We start from the raw sequence: 16,596 nt of genomic DNA, 5'->3' as shown, positions 1-16,596 counted from the left end.
ATGCAGGACGAAGATTTTGTGAACACAAAGCCTAGAAGACCGCTAGGTCACAGCGAGTCGTCAACCAGCCACGCCATGACGCCATTGCCAGTAGGCATGACCCTGCCGCCGTTCATCGTTGAATAACGTGCCATTGCTATGGAAAAAATGGCTCACACGACTAAAAGTTTATTTAAAGGCAAATAATTTAGATGCACGTAAAACAGCCATTCTCTTGCAATTCATCGGATCAGATTGTCTGGAATCTTTTACTCATTTGACCTAGATATCGAAAAAGTTAGTTTTGGCGATCTCTGTAACTTTATATAGTATTTCACTCCGAAAATAAACGTCACGGTAGAAAGGCATAAATTATTTAGCAGGAAACAACTACCAAATGAATCTATAGACACCTATGTCACAGATCTAAATGTCATCAACAGGTGATCAGCAGGGCGATTCAGAACACTTCGATAACATAACGAATCGATTCGATTCGGTATCGATCTCGAATCGAACAAATTTTATCGTGCAATTCAGAACGTTCGACAAAAGGATTCGATTCGATTTCGATTACGGTACCGTTTTCGATAAGAAACATTGCGATTACATGTGCATTTATAAAGTATGTTATGTTACCAAAATTTTACTTGTTTTTAAATTCAAGTTAAACATTAAAAAATAACTTTTATTAATCTTGAAGGTAATTTAAGTCATTACTTAAAATCATAGCTTATTAAATTATTGATTTCGAGAGAAAAACATCGAAATGTACTAGTGAAGTTTTATTAAAGCTATCCTCGTAAATACAACACAAATGTCAAACATCAATTACGTCTGTCAATCAATGGCAAGTTTGGTTTTTTTTTATTAACTGGTTTTACGGCTCTGGGTTCTAGCCCTTTTAAGCTCGGTATTGTGATTTTTGTCCGCTGGTTTTAGGGTTTTGTACCCGAAGGGCACCAACGGGACCCTATTACTAAGACTCCGCTGTCCGTCTGTCTGTCAACGGGCTGTATCTCGTGATGCGTAATAGGTAGAGAGTTGAAATTTTCACAAAATGTGTATTTCTTGCCGCTATAACAACAAATAATATTAAATTTCAAAGTTTCAAAACTGTTGTTTCTTGTACGATGGTACGAAACTAGGTGAACAAAAAGATATCGAATGCCCTATAGCTTTCGATAAGTAAACATCAAAAATTATCGGACGTTCGACAAATATTATTCGGTTAGGTTGTTGTGAATAGCGTTTGATAGTCGTAATCGAACGATATCTACGTCTGTTCGATTCGTTTTCGGTTTCGACAATTTCACTGTCGATTCGGTTATTCTGAATTGAAAATACATTTTATCGAACGACAACTTGCCGAATCGATCGACAATTATGCTATCGAAGGGTTCTGAATCGGCCTGCAGGTAAGGTGATCTTAAAAATCTAGTCTTGCCGGAGCTTAGTATTTTTCAACATTAGCTGATGCGAATAAAGGCTATTGGATGCTCAAGTTGTCAGAAGCTTCTTCCAAGCTCTGTAGATTTATTACACGATATAGATTCATTAGGTTACCCTTTGGTATTAATGCAGCTCCAGAAATATTTCATAGAGAAATGATAAAAAGATTTGGTGATATTGAAGGTGTTTAAATTATGATGGATGATTTTCTTATTTATGGTGACCACTCTAACCACTAACAGTGGTGATTCTAACCACTCGTGATAGAGCATATTTATAAAGATGACGAGTTCTGGAAAGCACAAATGGAGCAGAAAATTGTGAAATTTTGCTCGAAATGCTTATTACCAGAAATTATTGATTCACGAAAAATTCGTGGTATGGTCTGTTTTTAACCAGTTCCTCAAGCAATCTAAAAGCTTTGGAGACTAAACAAATAATATTTTTGATACCCGCACACACGTACACGCCCGTAGATTCAATGCATGCAACAATTGAAAAGGAAGTTCAAAAGCTCACAATATGGAACCCCTCACAGTGGCTACCATATATTCCCTCTGCAGGAAAACATCCTCGACCCTACCAAGTCAATATTTTCATCAACTGGGAAGCACTTGCATTCACAAAATAAACACAAAAGAAAAGAAAAACCACGAAATCGGGCATGTGACGTTTAAAAAAAGAGTACAAATAAAGTAGAAATTAAGTACTCAATGTGTGAAGACGCACTCGAAGAAACAGAACAGCTGTAGCTGTTTTTGATTTTAAAACGGCTAGAATCCAGCGCCGTCAAATAGTTAAAAAAAAAATCAATTTAATGCGTAGTATTGTGTCATTGACACATATGCGTAGCATTGTGGAAAACATCGTGAGGAAACCTGCATGTCTGAGAGTTCTCCATGTTCTCAAAGGTGTGTGAAGTCTGCCGATCCGCAATGGGCCAGCGTGGCAGACTATGGCCTAAACCCTTCTCATTCTGAGAGGAGACCCGTACTCAGTAGTGGGGCGGAAATGGGTTGATCATGATGATTGTGTCATTAAAATTAGGTACTTACTAAGCGGGGTTTAGATTAGCAACAAAACTTGCAGAAGTTGACTTCCGCAAGCTATTCCTACCGTGTAAACAATCACGTCAAGCTCACTTCCGCAACTTTTGTAACTTGCTGGACTTGCCGCAAGTCACTAGTGTAACTGAGGAGTGCCATGAGTGTGGCAGTGCCATGGATACTGTAACGTTGTAACTTGTTCCTTAAAAATTAAATAAATATTTAACGCGGAACCCGCAAGCTTCTCTCGCGCCGGTCGGGTTTTTCATGCTTCAAACTGCAGTGCGCACGCGGCTACCGAACCCTACTACTAGAAACTGGTTTTGCACACGGGCCGCGACGCGCGGCTGCCGGCGCGGCGCGCGCGCTTGACTCGCTACACGGACTCGGCACGGACGGTTCGTTGTTCTGGACATAGAAATTAAAATAAACGCACTGCACGTCCTTAAATTAACCTCTGACTAAAATACAAGTGTGCTTGTGCTCCATAAGGACCCGCTGGGGTCCACTGTATAGACTGAACGCAACGGCCGTCTTTCTGCCTGGCGGAACGCGCATACGCCGAGGAGCTGCCTCTGGAAGCACGTCGATAACCTGCCTGACGGAACCCCAGAAGGCCACGGAATTCCTCCTGGAGCAGGCCAGTCTCGTTCAGTTCTAACTCATCTGCAGGGTGCGTGCGGTGGAAAAGACGAGTAAAGGCAGGATCGACCCACACCCGGGACTTTTATTTACCTACTCCTGTGACGGCCTACCCCGTCACAATACGGCGCAGCACACTGGCAAAGTGCCCAGCATGGGATGAGTCGCGAGAGACGCTCGTGACAGCAGTGGGGCAAGACCTCTCCCTGCCAGCCGTGGTCAGAGCCATGGCGAACAGCGATAGGTCTTGGAAAGCGGTAGAGTCCTTCTGCGAGGAGGTAATGTCGCAGAAGGAGGCGGCGGAGCGCATGAGAGAAGATGATTTGAGCTCTCATGCCATCCGTCGTAGGAGGGTTGGGCGTAGGCGAGTCGCCCACGACCACCGCCTACCCCCTTGAGAAGGGCTCTCGGGCGATGGACACGGGGAGTCTATCGCCCGAAAAGAAACCAGTCCTCGAGTCGGGAGGCGCACTATTGTGTTCCTGGTGTGCCTCAGACGGTGGGTAGGGACTATATTGGTCCCCCGAGGAGGGTCCTTAGTAGGCGCTGCTGGCCAGGTTGCGCGAACGTGTTTGGCCCCGTAACCTGGCCATCAGGCGATGCGTGGAACGCCGTGGGGTTTTAGTCGGTAAAAGTCCGACATAACCTCCGTGCCTCCCCGGGCGCGGTGGTATCCATGAGGATTTCCCCACGTTAAAAAAAAAAAAAGTCACTAGTGTAAACGCCATTTTGAAACTTTTGGCAACAACTTGGCAATTATTCTGCTTGTAAATAGTTTTTACTTGCTGAGCAAGATGTCAGATAAGAAACATTGGACGCGAAATGAAACAATACAGCTGATAGAAAAATTAGAACAGTGCAGAGACACTAAATCAAAGGATTACCGCAACAAAATATAAAGAAATTCTACGCTGCAAAATTTGTGGGTTCAATTTTGCTCCATGTATCAATTAACCAATTTCATACTTTTTAACCTGATTTTTAACCCCCGACCCAAAAAGAGGGGTGTTATAAGTTTGACGTGTGTATCTGTGTGTCTGTGTATCTGTCTGTGGCACCGTAGCGCCTAAACGAATGAACAGATTTTAATTTAGTTTTTTTTGTTTGAAAGGTGGCTTGATCGAGAGTGTTCTTAGCTATAATTCAAGAAAATCAGTTCAGCCGTTTGAAAGTTATCAGCTCTTTTCTAGTTACTGTAACCTTTACTGGTCGGGGGTGTTGAAAATTTTTAATTTACACTTGTTAGATGAACAATATGAAATACTCAACTATTCTGTGACAATTGTGGTGGTCAAAATAAAAACCATGCCATGATAAAATTCCTGATGGCACTGGTTGAGAAGAAAATATTGAAAAAAATTAACTTGTACTTTCCATTTCGTGGACGCTCTTTTCTCCCGTGTGACCGCAGTTTTAGGCTTATCAAGAGAAACTTGAGAAAAGATGACAGAGTGTATACTGGGGTATCAATATGTCCATGGTCTAGTCTGTTATTATGGAGTGTTCGCAAATAAAAGACAAGTTTACTGTATACTTAATAGAAAAGGAAGATATTTTCAATTTCCAAGATTGGTTTCCAAAGTTTTATTATAAAACTAAATTATCAAAGACTGTACAGCGGAGAGAATTAAAAGAGTAATTTATGATTTCTAAATATCATGAGGTCCAGTTGAATGCAGAAAAAGCAGAAAGTGTAGTTGTAAAAGAATTGGTTGATGGCCTTATATCCTATACTTTCGATCTTTGAAAAAATAACCGGTTGGATCTTCATATACCTTTGCAAAAATTGTCCTATAGCACAGAACCTCCTATTCCTTACCCACTTCACAGAAGAGTAGAACAATTTATATTCCTAAATGAAATTACAAGTACTCATAAAGTTGCCACGTTGGCGACGTTAGCAGATGAACGCACGTATAATTTGATGTGTGATTTCCGTGCACCAAATAAACCGGAGGATAAAATCTTTGAAGAATTGGTAAAGATAGTTAAAAATCATTTAGAACCTCAACGTTCCTTACGCGTAGAGCGGGATTTGAATGATAAATGAAAATTCTTTACTATACATAAATAACGTCAAAAAACTACGCAATTATTACAAATTAGTGTGTAAAGGCGGCTTTATCATTTGGTTCTTTAACATTGGAATGATCAGCAAATGGTTTAGCAGCAATGCTCCTCAGACACTAAAAAAAATTGAGCTAATTTTTCCTGTCACAGGACATTATACCCCCAGATCGGGTATTTTGGTGTAGCAAATACGTACAGTACATTACGTAAGTAATACACTAGTACAACCAGAGGAGTATAGTACCATATTCAAAAGGAAAGCTGCTGTTTTTCTTCTTAATGAAATGTGTATATTACCATATTCAAAGGGCAAGCTACTGTTTTTCATCTTAATGAAATGTGTATATTACCATATTCAAAGGGCAAGCTACTGTTTTTCTTCTTAATGAAATGTGTATATTACCATATTCAAAGAGCAAGCTACTGTTTTTATTCTTAATGAAATGTGTATATTACCATATTCAAAGGGCAAGCTACTGTTTTTCTTCTTAATGAAATGTGTATATTACCATATTCAAAGGGCAAGCTACTGTTTTTCTTCTTAATGAAATGTGTATATTACCATATTCAAAGGGCAAGCTACTGTTTTTCTTCTTAATGAAATGTGTATATTACCATATTCAAAGGGAAAGCTACTGGTTTTCTTCTTAATGAAATTTGTATATTACCATATTCAAAGGGCAAGCTGTTTTTCTTCTTAATGAAATGTGTAACGTGAACTAGAACGTCGTCGCGTGACTTCACCGCTCTCGTTCTGACAGGTCTATGGCCGTCAACTACTATCTATGGCTAAGTTAACACTCAACGTACCAACGTAGTAATATATTCTCTTTGCAACGTACATTGTTTTCTAATTTTTGTGTATCGGTCTCTCTGTGTGTCTGTGCGCTCTTTACAAAGGTGTTTGAAAGGCGCATTTGGAACCCTAGTCCCTTTTAAGTTTACAAATCAACTTACAGTGGCGCCCAACGTGGGGCCTATCGAAAAACGATAATTCAAGAGACCGACGCGAACGTGAGTCCCCGCCGCCATTTTCCCGTGGCGAACTTACCACGCAATTTACCAAAAAATTTTTTACCCAAATACATCGCTATGTCGCAAGACACTGATGACGAAATCGGCGTATTTTAGGTATCAATATATCTGTAACCATAAAAGCTAGATATTTGATACTTGGTATATGTGGTAAATTTGCCGAGGACACCTTATATTGAAAATTTCAGCTTTCTAGCGTCATCCAGACCGAAGTTATGACGGGTCGAAAATACGGCGAAACACTTCGAGAAAAAGGTACGTAGCGCCCCGGCCGCCGTTTGGCTCGTCTTGGCGGAGGCACTGCCGTGCCCCCTGATATTCAAAGGGCAAGCTACTATTTTTTTTCTTAATGAAATTGAAGTGTGTTTGTAAGAATACCATTTAAAAAGTCCAGAAAGGAACACAGGCATTGCATTTTAAAATAATGAGTTGCAAAAGATTCATTTTTACTAGAATGAAAGGAAACAGGCGCGGAGTAATGAGAGGGGAAATTTATTATCACAACGATACCTGTGCCCGCCTTTCACTCACTAAGGCAGGCTTTGCTTTAGTTAGACATATGTCCGGTGCACAGATTAGGTATTCGTTACTACATAACAGATGCGTCAGTGACCTTTTCCGTGTAGTTCGGCGTCCGCCATTGCCGCAATTATTGGACGGAAAACAAGGAAAGTTTTATTCATGGCTGTAAAGTCTGCACTCGAGATGAAAACAAAGGAATTTCACCAAATGAACATATGTTTTAAAAATTACAAGGGATCCTCAAGTTCCATGGAGGCGGAAATTATTGTAGAAGGCTTTAAAAATTCCATACCGATGTATGGTATTATCTACGGGAGAATGATAGCTGATGTAGATGCATCAACATATTCGTCAACAAAACCATGTCAAGTTATACTGTGGAAAAAATTGAATGCAAGAACCACATACCTACTACGTAATTTTTGCAGAAAAATGCGTGGAATTACCACTGGAACAAAATTTCAACTCGCGCATAGAAAAACGCTGAATAATGAAAAAATTTTGTCAATGAGGAGGTACATACTCGTAGATAAATCTATACCACACCATGAACAACCATAGACAAACATGATAATAAAATCTTCCTACTCTTTCCTTTCTGAGGCCCTCAAGTTATAATTTCAGATGCTTGCATGGCACTATATATTTTTTTACACGTACAACGTCAGTCAGTAATTTAAAAGTGTAAAATTTCTTGAAAAGTTGAAAGCCCTAAGTAGTAAGTACATACTACATACATATAAGGTCTATTGTTTTAAACAATATCTGTAAAGTTGAACTTGGTACCTACTGTAGTTGATGAGTACGCAATGTTGAGGTGAATAAAACTATTTTTGTACCTCTTTATGACTTTTATAACAACCTAACTTCAACATAAATAAATAAACTCAGTTCAACGAATCACTTGATATAACGAATATTCACTTGTTCCCTTCCGATTTGTTGTATCGAGGTTTCACTGTATTTGATAAAAATCAAATGGAAAATACTTAAATATAAGTTTTAGAGAATACGTAAAAAAGAGAAAAACAAAATATTTTTTTCACGTGTACAGGATATAATCCATAATGTTTAACAAAATAAAAGTCACATAAATAACCTTAAAATTGACAGTTAAACATTGGTATATGTATCAGCAGCAGCAGATTGTCCACAACATAAAAATGATTTGACTGAGTTTATTTTTGATTTTTCGTGCAGATATCTTATTTTTGTCTACGAGCACTAACATGCCAACGTAATTTTCTCGACTTTTGACATTTAAAATAGGCATAATTGTCGTTGTCGTTTCTAGCGGACGAGATAATTTGTCTTCAATAGATTAACGGAATTGCGATGGCCGTTAATTTTTATAATTATTTAATTTCATTATATGAAGAGCGAGAGGCGCGCAAAATCCAGCGCAGACGAATTAGGGATGTGTGTGATCCATTTGATTTAGGCGATAGAGAGTTTCAATTGCTTTGGCGGATTGGCGGATCTCCAAACCGATGGCACTCTATATTGTTGAAAAACTTTCAGAGGATTTGAACCCTCAAACCAGTGACGGCCTGCCTGTTCATCTCAAGGTAAGTGAAGATGCCTACCTACCGCTCGGAATTGTGTCTAAGAAGTACTTACTGAAAAAATACTAATTTTTTTCAATAAACATTGGAGCCTCTTTGACTCGATGTCCAAGGAAAATGTTACTTATCGAGGTAATTAATGTTTGACTTATCGAAGACTTTGGGACAAGGGGTTTTTAATTATCCTATTTAAACAAAAAAAGCAAATCGATGTTTTATGTAGACAACACGAGATAAGTCTAAATATATAAAAGTCAAGACTGATCTATCAATGCACAGCTCAAACTACTGGACGGATCAGACTGAAATTTGGCATGCAGGTAGCTATTATGACATAGGCATCTGCTAAGAAAGGATTTTTGAAAATTCAACCCCTAAGGGGGGGGTGAAATAGGGGTTTGAAATTTGTTTAGTCCACGCGGACGAAGTCCCGAGCAAGATAAGATAATTTTGTACCTAAGCAGATGTAAACAAAAATGTATATAATAGTAGTTGTTGTTATTGAGAACTTCTGCAAAAAAAACGCCCTGTGAGCTAAATGATTTCTTGGACATTGTTATTGATATTCAAATTTCATTACTTCCTGTTTATAAATTAATAACTGTGTCTTAGAGAGGATTTCGAGTTAAAGAGGTCTCACTGTACTGATACTAATGAATAATGCAGGCAGAGAAGCCATAAAACAATATTGTTGTAACTGCATTGTGGGTCGACGGACAGTAGGTTGCTGTGCCCATGTCATGACAATAATTTGGTTTATGAGCTGGGCAAGGTATCAAGAGTCAATAAATCCACCTGCCCAGTTCCTAGATAATATTCTATTAACATACGAATCAGAATAAATAAAATAAAATAAATGGATTTTTAATTTGAAACCCCTTCTCATAAACCTCCGTAAAAAAAATTAGGAACACCTGAACACAAAACTTTATTATTTTTCTAATTTCTACTTGTTAGTGCTTTTATCTTACAATGTAATTATTATTCTCAATGACTGTCCACTTCAAGCCAAAACCCCCATACAAAGTGGACAGTCGCCTTTAAATGCATATCATCCATTGTCGAAATGTATGAGAAGATTTTAAAAATGGCATTTGAATCAAAAGTGAGTGGAAGCAGTCGAATGGACACAGATAAACAAAACACTGATTTATTGTCTGAAGCCCAAAACAGCATAACAGTAGGCAATCACATAGCCTCGGCTGCACTTACCAAGGCCTCAGAGGAACTGCTGGCGCCTCGGTCACGCTTACGGCCTCAGCCGGAATAGACGCTGCCTCGCCCGCGCTTTCCAAGGGCTCAGTCGGAACTGCCGTCCGTCGGCCACCAATGCCGCTGCTTCAGCCTTGCTTGCTGCCAGCTCAGGTATCGTCGCTGTGACTGCCCCTACCGACAAACCAAGTCATCAGAAAAAACTGCCGCCGTCACGGTCATGCCTGTCATCGCCTCGACCAGTGCCGCGCTGCTGTGGCTGCCCGTGCCGCCTCACCTCAGCCGAAACTGCAGCCGCTTTAGCCATGCCCAACCAGTGTTGCCGCTGTGGTTGCCCGTGTCACCACTTTGGCCACTCATGATGCCTCTTTGACCGCACCTGCCACCAACTGAGCCACCTTTGCGAAAACCGTGGCGCCGGTTCTGCCGAAACTGCCGCCGTCGCGGCCATGCCTGTCTCTGCCTCGACCACCAGTAATGCTGACGGCTGCCCGTGCCGCCACATCAGCTGAAACTGCCACCGTCACGGCTCTGCGTGTCCACGTGAACCCCACAAGAAAAGGTACATTCGAGTGAATAGCTAAAATGGAACAAGACCTTCTGAATTTCAAGAAGAAATATTTCTGAATGGGAGTATGGTGTCCAATACGGTAAGGGAAAATCCGGGTCAGTCTACTCGCCAACAAGTGAACCCCACAAGGAAAGGGCCATAACAAAGTTGTATTTGTTAACACTTAAAGTGAGTATAAACTATTACACCAATTAAGTACCAATGAAGAGTATAAGAAAAAAATTACACAGTATTTACATATTAAGATGTAAATGCCAGCCTTATCATATGGTGATCGCTTCAAGGCAACCTATAGTTTTAAGTTTATTTTTAATTTTATAGTTTCTTACATTTTTATATTTTTGGTGTTGCGTTACCCTTTATTTATTTCCTTAATTGATTGGGATAATTACAATTATTTTTGAGAAAGACCACCTACTCAAAAGACAACAAAAATTGGACATTCACAAAGCATGGTGACTCCATCCATAGTGTTTTTTATTTCCAAACTGCATTGCATTGCATTGCTATGCAACCAATGCATCCATTATGAGTACATTTTGTCCTATAAATAACAGAAAATTAAACCAAATCTTCATTTACACTTTTTTAGAGGTTTTTGTTGTGTGTGTTTTGTGTGTGTGTTTGTTTAAATTTTAATGTACTTATTTTATCATTAAAGTAATCTTAGGAACTGATCTTGATCCAAAAGGAACCCTCTATTTATCTAGAATTTATATTGTTTAAGACCTGGAGCTGGGATCGATGATATTAAAGCTGTAGCAGGTGCCACCTGCTACTGCTACTGCATGGACAAGAGTAGCTGCTGATAGAGAGAAATGGCATCAGTTGGAGGAGGCCTGTGTCAAATAGTGACATACAGACAGGGAGTTGATCACACTAATATTATAAAAGCGAAAGTTTGTATGTGTGTGTGTGTGTTGTATGTTTGTTACTCCTTCACGCTAAAACCACTGGACGGATTTGGCTGAAATTCGGAATGGAGATAGATAGTATCCTGGATTAGCACATAGGCTACTTTTTATCCCGGAAAATCAAAGAGTTCCCACGGGATTTCGAAAAACCTAAATCCACGCAGACGAAGTCGCGGGCGTCAGCTAGCGCATAATGAATGAACAATGAATAAGTTAGGAACAGTGTAATTTTTTATGTTAAATTAGAAAAAAAAATCACATGACATAAAGGGGTGTCTAAACGGGCTATATTTTACGACAATTTGTGGTTGCAATTATTGGCAAACATTGCCCAGCCATCAAAAAAACATTTTAGTGCATTTTATGGCTGAGCAATCAATTGCAGGTAACATGTTGCAATATGGCTACAATAAAAAAAATAGATGGCCTTTGATTCAGAACCCTTTAATGAGCCACACAATCCAGCAACAATGGCCGACGAAATGACGCTCATCGCAGCCGCTTACATTGTTTTGGCAGAAAAACGAAAAAAAAGGACACGAATGTGGATTCGACCCTACCTAAGTAGGCGTGACACTTTGGATTCCGTAGACAAGGAATTAATGCTGGATAAATACTTATTTAAAAATTTTACAAGAATGTCTAAGAGCGACTTGGAATTTCTTGTGAACAGAATTGGACCAAACATACAAAAGCAAGATACAAACATGAGGAATGCAATACCTGTGACTACAAGATTAGCAATAACTCTACGGTATTTAGCGACTGAAGACTCTTTCAAGAGTACAACATACCTTTTCAGAGTGTCCGCTTATTCAATTTCAACTATTGTCTCAGAGAAAGTGATACGCAAAGTACTTCACGTCGCAGGGAGAAAGGGACGCGCATATACAGTAAAACAGAACAACAATACAGATGGCCCAGATATATTGCAGTATTTTCGATTGCGAGGCGATCGTTCGGCCACACGCCGGCTACACATAAAAACATTTTGACATACCAATAAATATGTGGCTATAATGCCGGGCCATCCTTAAAATATTGCATAGTGTGGCTGGTATTGCTAGCAATGTTGCCGGCCACAGTATTGCAGCCACAAATTGTCGTAAAATATATCCCGTTTAGACGCCCCTTAACTGAAATAATGTCTGAATAAAGGCTATTATTAGAGTAATCACTGGAGAGTGATTTTAATTAAGTACCTACTTTTATCTTGGGAAACCTCTCAGGATTTTTAAAACCTAAATCAATACAAAGAGGTGGGCATCACCTATGTAGTTCAACGATATATATTATAAGTAAAGGTGTTTTTAATTTAAAAAAATGCTCACACTCATCTGATATCTCGGTAGAAGGTGACCAAAATTCCATCATCATAATTATAACAATATAAAAGATATTACCATTATTAAGATATAGATAATTGTTTTAGTAAGTTTATAATATTCATTAAATTAGGCCTGAGGTGTTTCCAAAATGCGTTGAATTGCTTCGTTGTCTAGAAAAACGAGCACAGAGTTGGGCCTTTTTCGATAGAAAAATACAAATATTTGAGGCTAAGTAATTTGAAAACTACATATTTTCGGAGAAATCTAGAACACCACAGAGGCACAGGTATTATTAGTATCTAGAATATGTCTGTTAAATTTCATAGTCTCCATTTTTCATTTCACAATGTTGAATGTTTGGTACATTTTTATACTTCTTACTAACTCTATACTCTTGTTCAACATGCTAACAAGCCAAAAAACCATGACTTTGTTCAACAGATATGACAAAGATGGCAAACAAGACTAGCGAATGCAACACTTTCTGTCACTCCACTTTATTAACCCCCGACCAAAAAAGAGGGGTGTTATAAGTTTGACGTGTGTATGTGTGTATCTGTCTGTGGCATCGTAGCTCCTAAACTAATGAACCGATTTTAATTTAGTTTTTTTTGTTTGAAAGGTGGCTTAATCAAGAGTGTTCTTAGCTATCATCCAAGGAAATCGGTTCAGCCGTTTGAAAGTTATCAGCTCTTTTCTAGTTATTACTGTAACCTTCACTTGTCGGGGGTGTTATAAATTTTTAATTTACACTTGTGCATTATATGAATAAATGTGACATCAGATCATACAGCCTTACAAAAACTAGTACAATATTTTTCCTGTACATGACAGAAAATTGTACCAAACCTTCAACTTTTTCTTAGATTTTTGACAAGGTTGAACGTTTGGTACATTTTGGACTTCATTATGAATGTCATACTAACTCTATGTTCTTCACTCAGCTGTTAAACCATGAAGGCAGAACTTCATTCAACAGATATGATATGACAAAGGTGACTTCAACTCTTGACCATGGGTAATGTAGATAACAGGGTACATCCCATCAATTATTTAACAGGGCTCTCTCCGTCACTCGCTTCATACAATCGTAGTTCCAATTTCATTTGAATATTAAGCAACCAAAGTCAATGAAATTTTGCAGACATTCTAGAAACTAATATCTGTATCTGTGGTTTTTTAGATTTTTCTAAAAATATGTAGTTTCAAAATTACAGTGGCTCAAAGATCTGTATGTGAATTTTAAAGACCGCGTAACTTTGAAACCGAATATTTTAACAGAAATCTGGAAAACCACAGACATAGATATTAGTTTCTATAATGTCTGCAAAATTTCATGGACTTTGGTTGCTTAATATTCAAATGAAATTGGAACTACGTTTGTTATGAGCCGAGTGACGGAGAGACCACTCTAAATGATTTTGACTTGTGATATTTCATGCAACCCAGTCCTGTCATTACCACAATTTATGCAACTGAACCGAAATATTGACAATGAACATGTTTGAAAACACAAAAATTGTACCAAGGTTTTCTAACATTCAACTCGAATGTTGAACCTTGGTACATTTTTGGACATCATTAGGAATTTCATACTCTTTACCTTCACTCAGAGCTGGCAAGCCATGAAAGCATGAGTTCATTCGACCAATATGATAAAGATAGCAAACAAGACAAGAGATTTCAAACACGACCATGGTTTTTCTTTTCTCCACTTTATTTATTTTCTTGAATAGGTAAATGTGTCATTGGATCAGATGATTTGTCCAGCCTATTTAAAAAAAAAAGAATACTAGTCAAGTTTATCATGATGACTAATATTCTCCATTCCCTCCAACTGAGCCTATGTAAGCTAGGAGCAGACGGACGGACAGACGGATTTCAGTCCACTCCTTTAACCGTTGAGCTACAGAGGCATTTGACCTGGCTTGCTGTACTGACTCAGGGCTTAAGAGCATGATCATACAAAACTCATTTTGAAATCATCTCATACCCAACACTAGCATAATAACAGAGAAAGGCAATGACATTAATAGAACTTGAACAAAAAACAGAATGAAACAAACCACCACAACCAAAATGGTGTAAACCAAAAACATAATTTGCAATAATTCACTGAAACAGACAAATCTCATCATTACATCGATTTCGGGGACGTAATGCCTGCTTCAAAAAAAAAGTTTTCAAGTGTTAATGAGCTTGATCAAGGGAAAATTTCTTTTTATACATCAAAAATCCTGATGTATGCTAATATCAGCCAAAAAAAAATGCTGTTATGAAAAATTGTAATTTTATATGCCAATTATGGAACAGGCCGATTCAGCATATCCTTCCTTTACTTCCTCACCACCAGAAGGCAACCCTGACAAAATATAAACGACAAGATAATAGTCAGGCTAGAAATAGGAGCAATGCATGCCGCCATAGTGACTGTATGAGATGATAATATTTCTTAATTACTCTAAAGACGAGAATGACGAGTTTTAACTTAAAAATAATCAATAAAAAATCAGCACCAAGACGAAATTAATCCATCACAAACCCTGCCAGAAGTTTCTGTTTCGGTCTGAACCACTATTTTAGTGCTACAATATTAGCACATTGGGTTTATTACACATATTCATTAAAAACAGAAGTCGGCACAACTTACAAGGTTATAAAAATTTGACATTGGTATTCAGCCATTTTATTTTTGGTTCCATCTCGTCGCTACGCAATTCACTCACAGGAATCATTTATCACACAAACAGGAATGTAAAATGTGAGGATTGTGATACGATTGAAAATATTCAACCCACCACTCCCAACATGCCTTACAAATGGAATTTTTTCGTTGAACTCCATTGCGTGCGTCGTGTACAAGTTTGACTAAATACTAAAACCTCTAAAAAAGAAAATAAATCCAGGACTTATAAAGAAATAAGAACGTTGAAAATTGAAATTAATACCGCGGGTCGATCGCGTAAAACATATATCAATCATTAAAGAACAGCATCAATGTCAAAACATGGTTTTGGCTCCACGTATCATTGAGACTGTCCGTAAAGGACCGTCGAGGACTAAAAAATTTCTGACATTGATGCAGTACACTATCGATAAAATTTTTGTATGAACACGACTGAAAATTGGTTCCACGTAAGACTTTTGAAGTAAGATATCCGTAAAGGACTGCGACAAATGTTACGTCAAACTAGGCTTTCATTGATACAAGGCATGAGGTGTTATTTACGGTGACATATGTGGTATCCAAAGTCGTTTTACTACTCATATTTTTGTTAAAATATTTTAAAAAGCTTTTTTAAAATAATTTATCAAATTAACAAAGCAATTAGGATTATTATATGAAGTAAGATGATGTTAAAATCATTAAAGAATAATTTTTAGATTTAAAGTTACCTTTTGACACTTTCGTATGTTTGCACTTTGCCGCCAAAGGTTTGGTGTATTCAAGTTCAACTGCGAATTTTGTAGTAAAAACTTGGTAAAAACACCAAACTATTGTAGTTTTTGGATTAATTAGCTGCATAGGGTATATGTATTACATAAGATTTGTGTACCTACCTACTCAATAATAATTTGCGACTGGGTAAATTCTGTTTATGATAATGGTGATAAGCATGTGGGAATATAGTACATATCTACTATTTTAGGTAGTTTAGTTTTCATAACTAAGTATTGTGTGTTTATGTGTAAGAAGTACCTACATACATAAATATTGCCTATACCAATTATTTGCAGATATTATAATAAAATTATGGCATCAAGGGCAATTATGTACGCTGAACTCAAGAGAAAAAAGCGTGCCCTTATACAGATCAGAAGATAAAATAGAGAAAACTTGTATAGAGGATGCCCGCGACTTGGTCCGCGTGGATTTGGGTATTTAAATATCCCGTAGGAACTATACCGGGATAAAAAGTTGCCTGTGTCAATTTTATAGGGACGCAAGCTACCTCAGTACCAAATTTCATACAAATCGGTTAAGCGGATGGGTCTTTAGGAATTCCGTGGGAACGCTTTGATTTTCCGGGTCAAAAAGTAGCCTATGTCCATCATCCATCCCCCAGATATAAGCTAACTGTACCAAATTTCGTCAAAATCGGTTAAACTTTTGGGTCGTGAAAAGGTAGCAGACGGACAGTCTGACCCTTTCGCATTTATAATATTATAGTATGTAAGTATGGATTATTATTCTGTATTACTAAATAAGTTTTTTTTAGATCCTAGCAGAAAAAAGGAAAACAAATAAAACACCAGTCA

Source organism: Maniola jurtina, chromosome 26 (genome assembly GCF_905333055.1).
Source record: "Maniola jurtina chromosome 26, ilManJurt1.1, whole genome shotgun sequence".
NCBI classification, from domain to species: Eukaryota; Metazoa; Arthropoda; class Insecta; order Lepidoptera; family Nymphalidae; genus Maniola; species Maniola jurtina.
The sequence above is the reverse complement of the archived record's forward strand: the minus strand, read 5'-3'. Positions refer to the sequence as shown.